Source organism: Misgurnus anguillicaudatus, chromosome 2 (genome assembly GCF_027580225.2).
Source record: "Misgurnus anguillicaudatus chromosome 2, ASM2758022v2, whole genome shotgun sequence".
Lineage (NCBI taxonomy): Eukaryota > Metazoa > Chordata > Actinopteri > Cypriniformes > Cobitidae > Misgurnus > Misgurnus anguillicaudatus.
Window position 1 is genome coordinate 50,573,330 of NC_073338.2, and position 17,956 is coordinate 50,591,285.

The following is a 17,956-nucleotide window of genomic DNA, read 5'->3' on the forward strand; positions in this document are numbered from 1 at the left end:
TACGATCAAATCTGTGCGTACACACGCTTTATAAATGAGGCCCCGTGTGTTTGTTGTATAGTTCAAGAAAAGACATTTACGTTAGAGATGATAACTCACGCCATCCTTTACTTTGGTGTTTGTACCTTTTGAATATCATTAACATGTACTAATACACACTTACACACCAAAGGAAATGAAAAAATGTGAATCGGACAATAGGGGCCCTTTAACTGGCCTGTAGTATGTTGTTTTTTAACCCACAGAGGTCGCTGCTCATCATCACAGCCTCAGGTCGTGTGAAGTACTGCACTGGCAGCAAGGTTTCCAAATGGATTCTGGTAAATACCTCTTGACTTGAATAGATTATTGTAAATAACTTTTCACAAAATGACATAGAATATACTCTAAAAATATTGAGCAGGTTTTACAGTCAAAATGTATTAAATTTAGGTATATTACCATTGATAACTTAAATAATAAAAACTGATAATGGCAAAATACATTTAGAACCACTACGTTTAAGGTTATTCTCTATAGATTTAAGACTTTTATTACTTTATAAAGAGGTCAGTCTAGAGTAATTAACTTTTAAAAACTCTTTTTATTGTAAATTAACTAAGAAATCATGTTTTCAAACTTGTTTGTCAGCCGAACTTCCTTGACTTATTTGACCCCTTGAGATTTTCAGTAAATTTTTCAATAACTTAATAGCACATGTGCAACTTTAAAACATTAAATTTGTATGTGTTTTAAAGTTTATATCAGTAGTATTTTATATAGTTATTGTTAGTATTACCTGTTATGAACTTTACCTGGATGATTTATTTTATAATAGCCTACAGGTCTGTGTATTTTGCATGAGTTCTCAGTTTTATTTTATATTGTGGTATAATGTCACATGACATTCAGATTTGACAAAATATGTTTGTTAGTAAGTCTTTCAATTAGATTTATTTTTACTTTAAATTTGTTTATTTACATTTTATGATTTAACTGCAACTCACTGATTGTTTTCTCATTAACTCTCGAACACCTCTGCAATTCCCCCGCGAACCACCAGAGGGCTCGCGAACCCTGCATTAAAGCATACAGACTCCAGTGGCGTTTGTAAGGTAGTTTATACTTTATATAGTTTAAAAATAAGTAAATTGCATTTTAGTAATTTGGGTTGAGAAAATTCTACATTTAAAAATGCTTAACGCACCATTAACTAAAGCTGCGATTCGCAAAAAATACCTGAATTCCCCCATTTATCTGAAATCACATATTGGATTGGAAATCTATCACGTTTTCATTTAAGCTTATATAAATTCCTTTATCTTATTTTTATGACCTTGCATCTTGTCACAATACATTATTATTAATTTATAATACAAATAAGCGCCTTTTGATATGTTGCGGTATTCTTCGATATAACCTGCAGGGGGCGCTGCTGTCCAGATTCTGAACACTGATCTGTTCCTGGTGAAGGTGACAGGACACTCTTGCAAAGTTATACAGCCTACCGTGCTCACTTTAACAGAGACTGATAGAAATGATGGAAAACAGTATAATGAGATGTCAACAAGAAAGAGCTGCTTTTTTATTTAATCCCAGCTTACATATTTTCACTCCATGTTACCAATTGAGGGCAGCACTGTCCAAGTATCAGGGATCAGTGTTATTCACAAGAATATAACTCGTGACTCTTTTTGCACATCAAAATATTTATGTTCAGTTAAATGTTAACTAAAATAACAATTTCACCTCCTAACCAACAGTAGCAAATAGCAAGTCTGATGGTTGTAGCTAAAAGCCTTTAACATTATAAAACTAATGCCAAAATCAAAGATCAGACATACTATCTATACAGTATGTGTGCCTATACAATGATTAAACAATTGACACGAGTCAGGTTTACATTTGACCCCTGCCTTTAGATCATTTCTGGATCATGTGCTGTACTTTACAACCTAGAAAGCTATAACAGCGGGCATATTATTTAGCACTTAAGAATGCCCCATGCCCATAGATTGTGTACATTGAATCATCTCAAAGCTGTCATAGTCTATTGCATATAATCTGAAAGCCTTTCCATACATATTCCAAGTCCTGAACAAATCATCTGTAGGCCTGATCAGAAATATATGTGCTTGTGACGCATTTTGCAAACACCGGATGCTGAGGAAAAAAACTGGCGGCCATTTGCGTCAGATCGCATCTTTTGCTCTGTGTGGTTGCCAAGGGTTTTTACAGTGTGGGAATTTGAAGCACAAGCCGCCTCCGTGATAGCGTGGTAGATAAGATTCAATAATGACGAAGTCTAATTTGTGTTTGCTTGTTACTTTAACTTATTTATCCAATTAACTTTTAAATCAAGTGCTTTCAGTGATTATACACAGTTTTGTGTCCGATTACCCAAATGCTTGTTTTCTCTGCAGCCGGTTTTAAGCACAAAGTTCACAAAACTGTTGTAAATGACATTCATTTTGTATTTTTATGTTAAGATTTATATTTTTCATACAGAAATTGACTTTAAAAGCAGACCTGTCCTGAGGATAACAGCTAAGCCCAGTGTCCCCAAAACATAATTATCACACAAGTATTTCATTATATACATTATTATATATGTATCTAAATTAAACAGTGACATTTAGTTAAATATTTATCAATAAAGGGCGGCTCAGTGGGTAGCACTGTTGCTGATTTTCTCCCACAGGCCAAAAACAAGCAAGTTAGGTGAATCGGTGATACCAAATTGTCCCTCCCCTAACCTGCGAATGGATTAACCAGTTCTCGCAATGAATATAGCCATAGATGCTGGAATAGTATGAGGAAGAAAAAAAGAAAGATTAACCAATTATTTATTTCATACAGTTATGATACAAAAACAAGCATCATAATATAATAAATGGACAGAGATGTCAGGAGGACACAGAGAGGAAAACAGGAAGCAGAAAATGAATGAATTTAATTAGATGATTAAAGCAAACGCTACAAAAATTGTGCTGGTTCATGGTGATATTGAGGATGCGAGTGATGTGGGTTTGTGTTACAGCGACTGTAGCGGTGTATAATTGCGTGTGTGTTTGTGTGCATGGGAGGTGAGAGAGTGCAGTTTTGAAGTGGGTGAATAATGATTCACTTCCACCAGTTCTTCAGATGTGGGTGGTAGAGTTGAAACATCTCTGTTTTTGGACTTAATACGAACATAAACGTTTTAAAAGAAAACCGTCATACTGCTTCATAAAATCATTCAAGCTGGGCCCTTAATGTATAGCATTAAACTACTGGTAGTCGTGACAACAAGATGTAGTAATGCTTTACGGGTGGTTTTCCAGACAGGGATTAGACTAGTCCAAGACTAAAATAAATGTAAGAGCTGTCCAAACTGACCACAACTTGCACTGACATAACTTAAAATACATCAGTGCCCTTTGATTTGCCTTAAAATGCATAAGTAATGTTTTTAGTAAGGAATGTTTATTTAAACTAATTAAATTTCCTAATTAAACTAAGACCTAGTCTTAATTAAACGAATCCCTGTACGGGAAACCACCACTTTAATGTTTTTGTCACTTTCTCCTTGGCTCTCAACCAACCGCCACTGATAAGCCATAAAAAACCAATGCCTTTATCCTTAAGGGTTTATGTCATGATAATTTCAATGAGAGAAGTGGAATTTTGCTGTTGGAGTAAAAAAACTATCGCGTGCACGTGCGCGCTTTATTTAATGTTTGCTCCATGTCCCCTTAGGGGCTCCGTAATATTAAAATGTTTTCGTGTTCCTCATAGTCAATAAAAAATCATTACTTTTTCACAGATCTGGGAGGGTTACTTTTTAAATGTATTCTGTTACAGTTACAAATTACTTCATAAAAAAAGCATTCAGTAACTTCCAGGCACCAAAATATAAAAGTAATGTAATCTGATTACTTTTGGATCCCTTCAAGGTCACACACACACACACACACACACACACACACAGTAAAAATACTTTGCTGGCTTAAATTTATTTGTTGAATCAACTCGGATTTACAAGTCATTTCAACTTACTATTATTTATCTTGACTAGAGATGAGTTTTTATAACTATAGGTGAGTTGTTATGACTTTTTTCAACTATATTTTATAAGTTGTGACAACTCATCTCTGTTGACATGACTTGTAAATCTGAGTTGATTTAACAAAAAATTTTAAGGCAGCAAAGTATTTTTTACAGTGCACACACATATATTCTGTTTTTATTTCTTAACATGTAGGTTTAAAAAGTCTACACAAAGTCTACACTTATTTTAAAATGCTGACTGAAGCCGTAATTTGGCCGGGGACGTTGGCAGTGGTAATTCTCCTACCTATAAAACAACAGAGATTGAGAAGGGACATTGTGAGTAGACTACTCATTTTAAATTAAAGTAATAAACCAATGAAGTGAACTGATCACAACGTGGTACTGAACATTTTGTTTTGTGTAAAGGTGTTTCCATTATTCCTTCTGGTCCACATTTACAATGCTATGAAATTAACTGAAGTAGTAACTTAGACGTAACTTTAATGACACTTAAATGACTTAATGTCATATCATTGCATTGTTAAAAGGATAAAAAGTGATTTACAGAAATTAATTGAATTAGTAACCCAACAACAATAAAAAGGCATTTAAAAAGGTTTTGTCTTCGTTTTTTATTCGCAGGTGATAACAAATAAGATTTCATTGATATTTTAACTATTGAACTTGGACATGTCCCCAGTTTTATTTGAAAAATCTGGTCACATTACTGTAGCTTGAATATCAGTGTAAACCTTTGCAATCCTGAAAGTATTCCCATTTTTTACAGAATGTAACTGTAATCTGATTACTGTGTTTTTTTACGTAACTGTAACAGATTACAGTTACTAAAGGTTTCTTTTGTATCCTGATTACGTAGTCCTGTTACATGTAATTCGTTACTCCCAACCCTAATCTTTCATTAAATGCAATTGGCTTCAAGTAAAACATGCTAGCCTTGCTGTCTGCTCTCAGAGGAAACATCCACTGGAAAAGAGGAAAAGAAGAGGGAGTGGTGCTGATAAGTCCAGGAAGTTTCTGAAGTGACGTCATTGTCACGTGTAGCATGCTTTCATCAGGCTCAATATTAACCAGAGGTGGACGTGAAGTATTTTACTAAGCTTTCTCAGTGCATTATAAGAGTGTTTTTCGTTTGCAAACTTTTACTTCACAAACATTTCAAGCATAGCGTTTTACCTCTTTCATTTAACACTTAATCAGTAAAATATCAAATACTTTTTTTACTTTTATTCAGGTGAAAGTAATGTAAGTTAGTTAAAATCTAACTTAAAAACAGGAAAGTACTAGATTTCTAATGTACTTAAGTGTTAAAGAAAGCTACACGTACTTATGAAATATCAAACCATTTCACTGTAAAATATTTGCTGTAATTATGCAGCTGGTTGCCAGTAACTTACTGTAAAAGATAAAGACTGAAAATGTTTCATGTTCATTTAACTTTAAACAAACTGTTGCCAGTAAATAACATCAATGTAAAATTTACAGTAAGTTACTGGCAGCTAGTTGCCAGTAATACCCAGTAATACTGTAATTTTTACAGAAATATTTTACAGTGTGGAGTAAAAAGTATGCATGCTTCAGAATGTAGTAAAGTACAGATACTTAAAACTGTACTGTAAAGTAAAAATGCTTCCCTACTTGGACTTTGACCTTTATATTTAACCCATGCAGTGAATCGTGAACACACGCACACATACTCTTTTCAATGAACCACTTTTGGCTGAAACGTTAAGAGCAGAAGCTTTCTGTTGCACAAAAGTTTCTTTGTTGTGGTGAAAGTTGTATAAACTACACTGTTAGAAAAAAATGGTCAAAATATGTAATGGGGAGGTGCCCTTCAAAAAAGTTCCCCCTTGCATCAGAAAAGTTCATATTAGTACCTCAGAGGTTGATATTGGTATCAAATGTATACATACTTGTAACTAATGGTATATTAGAACAATTTAAAGTGTACCGAAAGCTGGAAATGTGCACTGTAAGGAGAAAAAACGAGGGAGTGGATGTTTGAGAGGAAGAGGTCATGTTGACCGACAGATAGCACACTTTCACCGGGCTCTATGCCAAATTCTTGTTCCTGCTGCCGGGTTATAAATATGTTGGGTGATGTAATGAACAGGGTGGGAGCTGAACAACGCTTCCCCTCTTTAAATATTTCAGATAGGCCTAGATCCAATGGGCAGTGGAAAAACCATGTAAAAGTGCCAGACAACACAAATGACTCAAAGAGTACAGAATGTAAAGAATGTGCTTGTGCTATTTAACAAAGTCTGCAATTAAACTTTTTTATGTACAGTCAGGCTTATTATTTTTAAATAAACCTGTTTCTTTCTTTATTCTTTATTCCAGCATGTAGGGCTATATTCATGGCAAGAACCGGTCAATCCATACACAACTTTATTCAGACAAGTTAATCCAGACACAGGTTGGGAGAGGGACAATTTGGCATCTCCAATTTGCCTAACTTGAATGTTTTTGGCCTGACACAGGGAGAACCAAACATGTTTCAAAGTGCATTTATTTTAGTGGAGGAAAAGCTGATGTCTCAACCTAAAGGCTTCATTTGACCAAAAATGCTTCCTTGAGACAAAACAATTTAGAGACAGCTATCTATGTTTGAAATGGGAAGGCTGGTTTTAGGCAGCGTTAAATGATGCCTGCTTTCATGGAAATGGCACCTAAAAAAAGAAAAACAATTATATAAGAACAGTTTAACAAGAATTTGCAGTAAATACATTTTTACAATTTAATATTAATATATTAAATCACATTGTGGCATGAAAAAAGACAGCAAATAAAGTCATGTGACTCCAGTGTATGGAAAGCACCATAGAGAAATGTTCAAATTGATCAAATTAGGCCAAACAGATGAGATTACCATTAAATAGAGCGGTTATGAAACAAAGAGAGTCATGAATTGTGTTCTAGATTCTTAAGCTTGGATCATTGACATACGCTCACTTAGTCAGTCTTGGTGTTAGTGTGCTGATGCCTTACAAGTGGTCTCCAACATGGTGCCCGCTGGCACCAGGTTGCCCGCACAGACTCTGCGAGTTGCCCGCCAAAGCACATCTATTATTATCCTCAATTTTAATATTTATTTATTACATATTTTATAGTAGCTTGGCTTCTTTTATGTATGTTGACATTTTAAACAATGATCAATAAATAAAATAAAATCACTAAGTTTTGAATAGACTATATCAAAAAAAAGTACCTCTCCAGAATATTTTTTATTTATTGTGGTAGCAGTTGCTCACAAAAATTTTGGAGACCCCTGCCTTATATTATACATAGACAGTTTTACATAATTTGGAATGAGACCCTATGGCACTTTTTTCATCAAAAGTATTTCTGTATGGTACTGAAATGTCAATTCTATAATACTGTAAAAAAAAGTTTAAGTGCACTTTTTGATAAAATACTGCAATGCTGCTAAATGCGTCACTGTATTTCACAAGCGTGGTTATGGTATTGTTTTGGCCTTCGTTTGCCTACATGCGTCACACTTCACAAAGCCGGAGAGAGAAAACAACACAACACAACACAACACATGACAATCATAAACAGCCTGCCTCTGATGAGCGAGTAAATAGACACAGTTTAAAGATGGTCGCCCTCGAAAGACTGACTCATGCCCATTTCTGGCATGATGGAAAGCGCTTCCACCTAGACTGTAAACATAACACCCACTTGTCGTGTCCCTATTGGATCAATTAAACCTTTAACGTGGGCTTCAGCTAATGAACCCATAACCTGTATTTTGTCAAGCCGCTCCATAAAATGATCATTTGATCTGTTTCTGCATCATGTAACAAGCACTAAGGTGTGAGATCAAGCTAGAACCTTTTATTCATCACAGCGGTGAGGAAAGAGAAACTGAATCACACAAATTCATATTTAAGTGCTTGTGTTTTTGCCTAGAAACAGAGAATGAGAGCGACAGACAGAAGGGAATGTGTTTGTGAATGAGTTATAAGAAACAGTCTGATGTGATTTGATGCCTTGAGGATCCATACTGGAGAAGAAAGCAGTCATCTGCACCATCTGGTGTTATTGGAAAGACATTTTTAAAAATGTGAAAGGAAACAAAAAGACATTCATTCGTCTCCATGATTTCTGATTACCCTGCTGAAAAAAACAGCATCAAACCAGCATGGACCAGCATGGGAATTATGCTGGTCTATGCTGGTTTGATGCTGGTTTAGCTGGTGTTCACTAGCAAACCAGCACCAAAACACAACATATGCTGGTCTTGCTGGTATGACCAGCATGGGATGCTGGTGCTAATGCTGGTTTGGTGCTGGGTTAGCTGGTGCTAATGCTGGTTTGATGCTGGTTTAGCTGTTGGTCACCAGCATACCAGCACCAAAACACAACGGATGCTGGTCTTGCTGGTATGACCAGCATGGGATGCTGGTGCTAATGCTGGTTTGGTGCTGGTTTAGCTGGTGCTAATGCTGGTGCTGGTTTAGCTGGTGGTCACCAGCATACCAGCACCAAAACACAACATATGCTGGTCTTGCTGGTATGACCAGCATGTGATGCTGGTGCTAATGCTGGTTTGGTGCTGGGTTAGCTGGTGCAGGGTATATTTATGTGCATGCATGACCTTTGACATATTGCCATTAACAGTAACATTTACTGTTTCAAAAAGGACACCTTTGTGCCTAAATGGTGCATATTACTATCTCAAAGATACATATTGGCACCTCAAAGGTACATATCTGTATTCCTAAATGTTCATATTAGGATCTTTTTAAAAGGCACCGTCCCAGTAACAGTTTTGTACTTTTTTCTGACAGTGCAGAGATAACTGTGTTGACTAACAATTCGCTTATGTGCAATAATTGTTTCTAAACCTTTTGATGAGGGTCTGATCAATGCTGTCTTTAATGTCGCCTACCGGTATATATTTTGTAATGCCTTTGCAGTATGAATGCAAATACATGAATTAAAGAGAAAAATCTGTTGACACAAGGAAAGCCGCCTCTGACGCATCTACGAACAGATGGAGATGGAGAGATGGAAAGAGTCCAACACAAGGAAAAAAGTATGAATAGAGAGAGCGATGGTTTTTTATAGTCTTGGTGATTCATTATTGTGTGCATAAATAAACTCTCGCATCAAAGTTGTTTATCAGATGATGTCTAAAGGTTTCCAACACTTTTCTAAACATCTGTGTGTCACTGTCATTGTGTGCAAAGGCAAACGTTTATTTTAAGGTCACTTAAATGGTTCATAGCATAAAAATCTGATTTTTTTTTCATGTTTAAGTGCTATAATTGTGTGTCTAGTGCTTCTGTCAACCTAGAAAATGTGAATAATATCAACCCAGTAACTTAGTTTTGGTAAGCAATTCTCTGAAAGTATGTAAAGATAGCTCATTCAGATTTGCCTGTTTTGTGACGTGGGTAGCAAGGCCAGTTACAATAATATCGCCCCTTAATCTGCACTATCCAATCACAGCACTGCCATTTAGTGTAAAGAGACAGAGAGAGAAAAAAATTGACAGCACATTTGAGTTTCGATTTCTTCAGACCAGCATTATGGTGATCAGTGTATGCATTTCAGATGCTCATTTGCATTTTAAAGGACACACCCAAAACGGCACATTTTTGCTCGCTCCTACAAAGTGGCAATTTTAACATGCTATAATAAATTATCTGTATGGTATTTTGAGCTAAAACTTCATGTACGTACTCTGGGGACACCAAAGATTTAATTAACAACTTTAATAAAATCTCATAATATGACCCCTTTAAAGGAATATTTCACCCAATAATGAAAATTCTGTAATATTTTACTCACCCTCATGTTGTTATAAACCTGTATTATTTTCTTTGTATTCTTTGTCCTCCAGGGGCGGCGCTCTGTGAACTATCCCTTTAATGTACCGCAATCACTTTTTAAATAAAGCAGATTTATGCAAGTCATATTAGCATATGAGGTGTTATGAAATAACAAGTGTGACTGAAATAAACAGAAACTTGTAAAGTATTTGCCTAAATGATTTAAGTATGTACACTCACCTAAAGGATTATTAGGAACACCATACTACATACTTTGTTTGACCTTCTTTCGCCTTTATAACTGCCTACAAGGTGCTGAAAGCATTCTTTAGAAATGTTGGCCCATATTAATAGGATAGCATCTTGCAGTTGATGGAGATTTGTGAGATGCACATCCAGGGCACGAAGCTCCCGTTCCACCACATCCCAAAGGTGCTCTATTGGGTTGAGATCTGGTGACTGTGGGGGCCATTTTAATACAGTGAACTCATTGTCATGTTCAAGAAACCTATTTGAAATGATTCGTTCTTCGTGACATGGTGCATTATCCTGCTGGAAGTAGCCATCAGAGGATGAGTACATGGTGGTCATAAAGGGATGGACATGGTCAGAAACAATGCTCAGGTAGGCCGTGGCATTTAAACGATGCCCAATTGGCACTAAGGGGCCTAAAGTGTGCCAAGAAAACATCCCCCACACCATTATACCACCACCACCAGCCTACACAGTGGTAACAAGGCATGATGGATCCATGTTCTCATTCTGTTTACCCCAAATTCTGACTCTACCATCTAAATGTCTCAACAGAAATCGAGACTCATCAGACCAGGCAACATTTTTTCAGTCTTCAACTGTCTAATTTTGGTTAGCTCGTGCAAATTGTAGCCTCTTTTTCTTTTTTGTAGTGGAGATGAGTGGTACCCGGTGGTGTCTTCTGTTGTTGTAGCCCATCCTCCTCAAGGTTGTGCGTGTTGTGGCTTCACAAATGCTTTGCTGCATACCTCGGTTGTAACAGTCAAAGTTGCTCTTCTATCAGCTTGAATCAGTCGGCTCATTCTCCTCTGACCTCTAGCATCAACAATACATTTTTGCCCACAGGACTGCCGCATACTGGATGTTTTTACACCATTCTTTGTAAACCCTAGAAATGGTTGTGCGTGAAAATCCCAGTAACTGAGCAGATTGTGAAATACTCAGACCGGCCCGTCTGGCACAAACAACTATGCTACGCTCAAAATTGCTTAAATCACCTTTCTTTCCCATTCTGACATTCAGTTTGGAGTTCAGGAGATTGTCTTGACCAGGACCACACCCCTAAATGCATTGAAGCAACTGCCATGTGATTGGTTGTTTAGATAATTGCATTAATGAGAAATTGAACAGGTGTTCCTAATAATCCTTTAGGTGAGTTTATTTACTTATGCTGTACTAATTGCTTAGTTAATGAGCTATGCCCTATATCCATTGAATAAAAAAATCATTTTTATTTCAGTATTAGCCTACACATAGGGATCACCAGAAAGATAATATCTTACCAAAGGGCCAAAGTGTAACCTACATGAGTGGTTCTCACTTTTTTGGCAGACGGCCTCCCTGTGTACGGTGCATCCCTTTGTGGCCTCCCAAATAAAATGTATGGCATAAAACTTAAAATTTGAATTAAACAAAACATATTAAATAATACAATGTAGTGGTGTTGGTAAGTCGCCTTATTTGTTTGAGGTTTAAATACACAGAATTGATAATAAATTAATGTTTTTTCTAAATTGTCATTAAATTGGGCCCCCCCTGGCACCATCTCAGGGCCCTCCAGGGGGCCACAGTCCCCAGTTTGAGAACCACTGTCCTAGATATGCAAATATCTGAATATCTGAAGCATCTTCACGACAGATGGAGATAGAAAAAGTCTAAAATAGAGAAAAAATGAGAGAATGGAGAAAGCAATGGTGTTTCATACTCATGCTGATTCATTTCTGTATGCATTAATGAACTTTGAGATTCACAGTTCTCTATTAGATTATGTATTATATGTTTCTATGCACATTTATATAATACTGCAAGAAAATAGTCAGATCCCTATCCATTTAAAAACATCACATGACAAGCAACTACGTGTTTGGCGCACAGAGAGAGCCACATTGACTGTACACACACTTGTATAACAGTTTGTATAACTCGGGCATACTCGGACCAACCACACTCGGTCCCATTCAGCTGCTTTCCCTCCTTACTACTGATTTGCCCATACGTAGATCACGACGTCACCGGCCATGGGCGTCCACGTGAGCCGTTTGACACCCTTATGTAAAAAGACTGGCGGCCCTTTCATCCAATCCAAGCCCGAACACGGCATTTCCGCATTGTTTTCATGGAATTCCTCGCCGCTCGTCCAATAGAATCGCGCGGAGGGAGGAGTCGGGGGCGGGGTTTGAATTGAGGTCACACAGCGATCCAGGGCAGCGAGCTCATTCGCGACAGCGGCGCTGTGGTCGAAGTGTGTCAATGCGAGTCTGTGGTTCTGTGAGAAACTGACACGAAAATTTCAGGAATATTTTGTCAATCTAGCCGGACAGGACAGACATTTGTGCTGTTTGACAGGAACATTTGTCCGGGTTGTCAGGTAGGAGGCGTTAATCTTGAATTTATGCTGCGGCGGGTGGGTTGTATAACTCTTTCCATTGACTGTAATGTGACCGAAGCACAAGAACCAAAGTTTAGGCAATGGACCGAATGTGTTGTTGATGCGGCATGTATAAGATACATTGTCACATAAACATTGAATTTTCATTCATAAACAGTCTTTATATGACACATATGTGTATATTAAAGCCATTAAACCGTGCGTTGCATAACTGTGTCAGAGAGTGGGTCATCCTCGGTCACTGCTCTACAGGAAAGCCCTATATATCTCTGCATTGCCCCCCTTTATTTATTTCGTTTAGAAAGAGTTTTTATTTTACAAGAGATTGTAAAAAGGTTGCACGTTGTGTTACTGAAACAATAACATCTTTGAGAAAGTGAGAGATAGGACATTGGTAAAATGTAAGATGTATTATTAGGGCACTTGCCTTGGTAGATTTGATTGACTATCCAGAGCTAAAATGAATGAAACTCAAGATTATAAGGTTGTATAAGGGTATATAACAGTCACGAGTTAAAGGCATGCATGCCTTTTAACAACCATGTCACCGAAAACGAAACGGAATGTAAGAATGACACCTGTACTATTGGTTACATTGTGTCATTGGTCACTTTGTATCACTGAATTATTGGTCACATTGTAGCATTTGCATTATTTGTTATAACATTGTGTCATCGGGCTCACTGTATCATTGCGTCATTGGTCACTTTGTATCACTGAATTATTGTTCACATGTATCATTTATGTTATTTGTTACATTATGTCATTGGTCACTTTGTATCATTGTGTCATTGGTCACTTTGTATCATTGTGTAATTGGTCACTTTGTATCATTATATTATTGCTCGCATGTTTTAGATGTGCTAGTTCACTATAGTCTCATTCATAAGATCTGAATTAGTATATGGTCATTCATTTAGTCAGTAAACAGGCATTAAGTTTGAATTGTTTTTGAAAGGATCAGTGTTGTGGTTTTAGCTGTGTGGTTGAGTTTGAACTAGTTAAAACTGACCTAGTCTTACAGGAGGTGTTCCAAATACCTTACTGTGCCTGTACAGTATTGAGCACATAAACATTACACGTGCTGTTTAAATGCCATACTGCTTAGATCTTTATTACTTTCTCTTTATTCAGACTGAATCAAATCTGATCTCTGCATGTGCTCGTGTAATATATGTGGCAATTTGCATATGTTTTAGCATTTTTATTTGCATGCTTAACATTCAGGTTGCTTTCCAGTTGAAGCCTATTGCTTAATAAAACGTAATGACTGTCATCTTGTGATATTCTTCTCATTCAAGTTCAATGAAATCAGCAGGAAGAATATAAAAATATTCATGCTTAATTTATTTCTTTCATTTGTTGTATGTAATCTTATTTGTGAGGCAAGTGTTGCTGGATCCAAATGAGAGCCTGGAGATATGCAGTTGTTGTGTCTATTTTGGTGATGCTAGACAGAGATGCTAGAATAATTGCCACACTGACGTAAATGGAAACTGATCATGCTTTGCTCCTATTGGTGGAGATCCTATCTATATGTCAGACTATATGTTTAAGATACTGATTTTTATTTTAGCGACTTATAATTAATTACCAACTATTAGAGATTCAAATTGTGGGTGGTAAGATTATGCCCATGTGGTTTTAAATGCATGGGTCACATGGGTGGTTAATCAACTTTTCCCCTCCGGGCGGCCATTAAAGAGAAAGTGCGTGGGCGAGCAATTTTGTTAAAGTGTCCGAAATCAGGATCTCACTCATCAGGATAGGTCACAAGCGTTGGCCCCTGTGATGGGATTGGCTGTCGGGGATGAGCACTTGGGTAGGCGGTGGGAGGGTAGGAAGTGATGACGCACGGGTGAAATTTTTATGTATTTAGAGAACAGTTCTGGCTTCGAGCCACATGAACGCTCCAACAAGCCATACTTTACACGCCGGATGCTTCAAAGGCAAGCTGGGAAACAGAGCAGACATGAGATTAGATTACACGGGGTGATGTTGGGAACTGCAGATTTATCGTAATTACTTTTGTGCTATCTGTATTCTTTGAGCCTTGGTTTGGTGCACGCAATAATTTTCATATGCAATGAAAAATCTAGTCATAGTCTTATAAGGGTTCTCTAAAAGTTTGCCATAGGAGAACCCCAAAGAACCAACAGAAAGTTTATGTGAATGTTAACGCTTCTTTATGGAAGCATACAGCAGAAGAAACCGAATTGGAGTAAATCACTTCCTCTCTCTTTCTCGTACGTTATTTGAGCTGTGCAGCCCCCTTAATGTTCCAGCAATAGATGATCTGCACACCCACACTGCCCTCAATGAAAGTTTATTCTTCACACCACCAGGCAGCGAGGCTGTATAGAGATAACACAATCTACTGTAACAAAAATATTTGATTGCTCGTGGGTGCTTTAGGGAAGACCTACTGACCTTACTGTACACTTTATATCTCTGATGATTGTTCACAAATCTGCGGTAGGTCGATGAGAAATACAGAAAGAAATTGATATGTCGAGGCTTTCTGGAGAGAGGAACATAGACAATAAAAGGTGAGATTTCAGTCTCAGCCGGAGAACATTTTGATTTCTTTCTGACTTCTCTTCTTGTCATGAACCATAGAAGCTGGCATGGCATTATATTAGAGAAGAAAAAGTGCATGAATCAACGCCAACTTCCTACCAAGTCTTTTATTAGCCTAAACTTTTAACTTCTTGCCCCACTAAGTAGTTTTACAGTATTTATTTGTTAGGGGTGCACCAATAAATGCCGATATACACTAATAATACATGGTCAATATCTCTCTTCTGAATCACACAGCCGAAATTGCATTCACTTGTTGAGACTAAAAACAAAAATGTGCACTTTGGAGGAAATGCGTAGATGGACATTACGTCAAGAAATGAGGATGCAGAAAGTGTTAAAATAAAATTACCTCATATCGATATTTTATGTGCATCGTTAGAAATGTAATCAATGCATCTCTATATCGATGTATTGTTGCACCCCTATTTTTCATGCATGTAAACTAAGGGATAAAAGTATTTAGATAATGTACTCTAAAATGCACTAGGTTTAGCAGAATCTAATCTTTGTGTAAGTGCAATAACACGTGTGGTCTTGAAAAGTTATGATAGCTATCTGCTCCATAAATGATTATCAAACAGCTGCTTACGAATGCACTTTGAAATATGACTACCAGAGGGACTTGAGAGGTAGTTTAGTATTATGTAATTACAGGTGACACTCAAGCAACTAAATTATTACATCAAAGTATTTCATTGTGGTGGTGCTGGTGAGTCACACTGGTGGTGAATCACTTCAACAGCATCCACTAAGCACTGATGGGTTTTCATTGTCCACTGTTTGATAACAAGTCCAACATCAGTCACTCCCCTATCTAAAGTTGTGAAAAGCTAAATGTTTCTCAAATAAGGCTGAACATTGCATTTGGATTTTGTGTTTTTGCCATCACCAACTATGAGTTTTATAATGTTTAAAATGTAGCTCCTTATATTTGTATAGCATCTCGGCACTTATGTAAGTCTTTATATAAAAGCTAACTGCTGCCCATGTGCCATTGCAAAACACATTCAATTACATAAATGTCTAACTTGATACTATGTTATAAAACTGTGTGTAAGGTTTGCTCGATGTGCTTTATGTTCTATAACATTAGGACAGGTTTTGTGTGTCCAATCATTGTTGGCTTTGTTGTCATTTTAACAGATTAATGCTGAGTATCTTTTATGCTGAGCAATAAGCATGCATACAGTTTTCAGTTTGAGAAGCAGTGCATAAACTGCATGCAATAAAAGACTTCTAGACATTTCTCTTTACTGCAGACTCTTTGCAATTATCTTATAAAAAATGTCATGTTGTCACATTTGAATTTCCTGATGACGTTTGCTTTTTTTGCTTGAACAAACACAACTAATCTGAACAAACACTATATATTTGTCCAATATAGAGCAGATGCAGGTCTTTTAGCTCAATGACCTGAAATAAATTTGCTGAATCAGCAGTGAGATTGTGACTTTGGACTTAGTTTAATACTGCTGGCAGTGGACTTGAATCTCTCAGCAGATGTCTATTCCTAACTGGCTATGTTTAGTTTATTAGATCTAATTTAACTTGTCACCTAAAGTTAGATTCCCTATTAAAATCTAATACTACGTTTTATTACCTGACTATTTTTAATTGTGTTGTTGAATTTGTATCCCAATGTTATACATACAGATAAACAGATTTTATGCATTCAAAGACTTATTTGGTCTTGTCTTGGTCTCGGTTTAGGTGGTCTTGACTATAACACTGGCAAAGAGTGCAGATCTGATCAGATGCACTTCTCCATCCACCATATATTTCCCATTTCCACCTTTGATTGCATTAGAAAGTGGATTCAATATTGCTCTCTCACCTATGATGATGTTAAAATGCAGTATTCTTCTGCATGGGCCCTCCAGGCCAAATATCACAGAAAATGCCTAGAGAATTTCATTACTGATACAATAATGGATAATATTCTACCACTTGAAGCTCTAAAACCAGAAATGTAATGCAAAACGGTTTCTCTTCACAACGGTAAAAAGATTATCTCTATAAATGCATATTTATATTTTGCAAGAAATGCAAGGTCATTACTCATTACTTGGTGGTTGCTATGATGTTCTGGATAGTTGCTAGGTGATGTATACTGGGCCAAATCAAAAACGCCCATTCCTGGTCCCTCCTTAAGTGTTAGTCTATGAAATAATTTTAGGGTTAGCCTGAGACAAGTTAAGCACCACAGTCTGTTTAAATCTATAGATGTATGAGGAATGACATGCTTTTCTGAATTTTTACCTATATTTTATTGTGGATGCGCTTAGTTTTTTCTTAAAGAAAGACTTACATAAGTTCCAATGTCCTATACTAAACTCATTTACTTCCTTCATCATCATTCTGAATCTTTGTTAATGGTTACACACGGCGGTGTTAAAAATGTCACAATGAGTCTAGTAATCCAAAGGTTACTGCAGCTGTGGTATTGCCCTGTAGGTTACCAGGTTACACTTGGCGCTCTGCCAGTAGGTAAACCTTTCATTGCCGCTGTTCATACATGTCTGACAGGTGAATTGGAGGTGAAACACCAGGCGCTTTAAAAAATCAGACAAAAAGTAATTGACGTAAGCTAGGTAGGACTGGGTGGCGTATATCATGGGTGATGATATGTGGACAAAGGAACATATTGGCTACAATATTTTTTGAAGCTTTTAAAATTTTTATAGACTTATTTATTCAAAATTATATATTGCCACATGATTATATGGACCTTAACCTAACACTGTGACTGACAATATATAGATATACAATTACTGATTTTAGGATTATGGTAACTATAACCAAAATGGCTAATACATTGCTTCCCAATCCTGGTCCTCGAGCACCCTCTCCCAGAAAGTTTTAGATGTTTCCTTATTTAAAACACCTGATTCAACTTATCAGCTTCCTTCTGGAA

The 17,956-nt window shown here is 36.8% G+C and overlaps 2 protein-coding genes across 2 annotated transcripts in view; one reads left to right on the plus strand and one right to left on the minus strand.

Moving 5' to 3' along the window:
- The window catches only part of LOC141349067 (tripartite motif-containing protein 16-like protein), a 267,698-nt gene that overhangs the window by 52,023 nt on the left and 197,719 nt on the right, over positions 1-17,956 (minus strand). The window lies entirely within an intron of this gene.
- The window catches only part of LOC129443196 (period circadian protein homolog 2), a 37,752-nt gene continuing 32,078 nt past the window's right edge, over positions 12,283-17,956 (plus strand). Inside the window, exon 1 of the mRNA XM_073857339.1 lies at positions 12,283-12,438. The gene's annotated coding sequence lies outside the window, so the exon portion shown is untranslated. The remainder of the gene's footprint in view (positions 12,439-17,956) is intronic.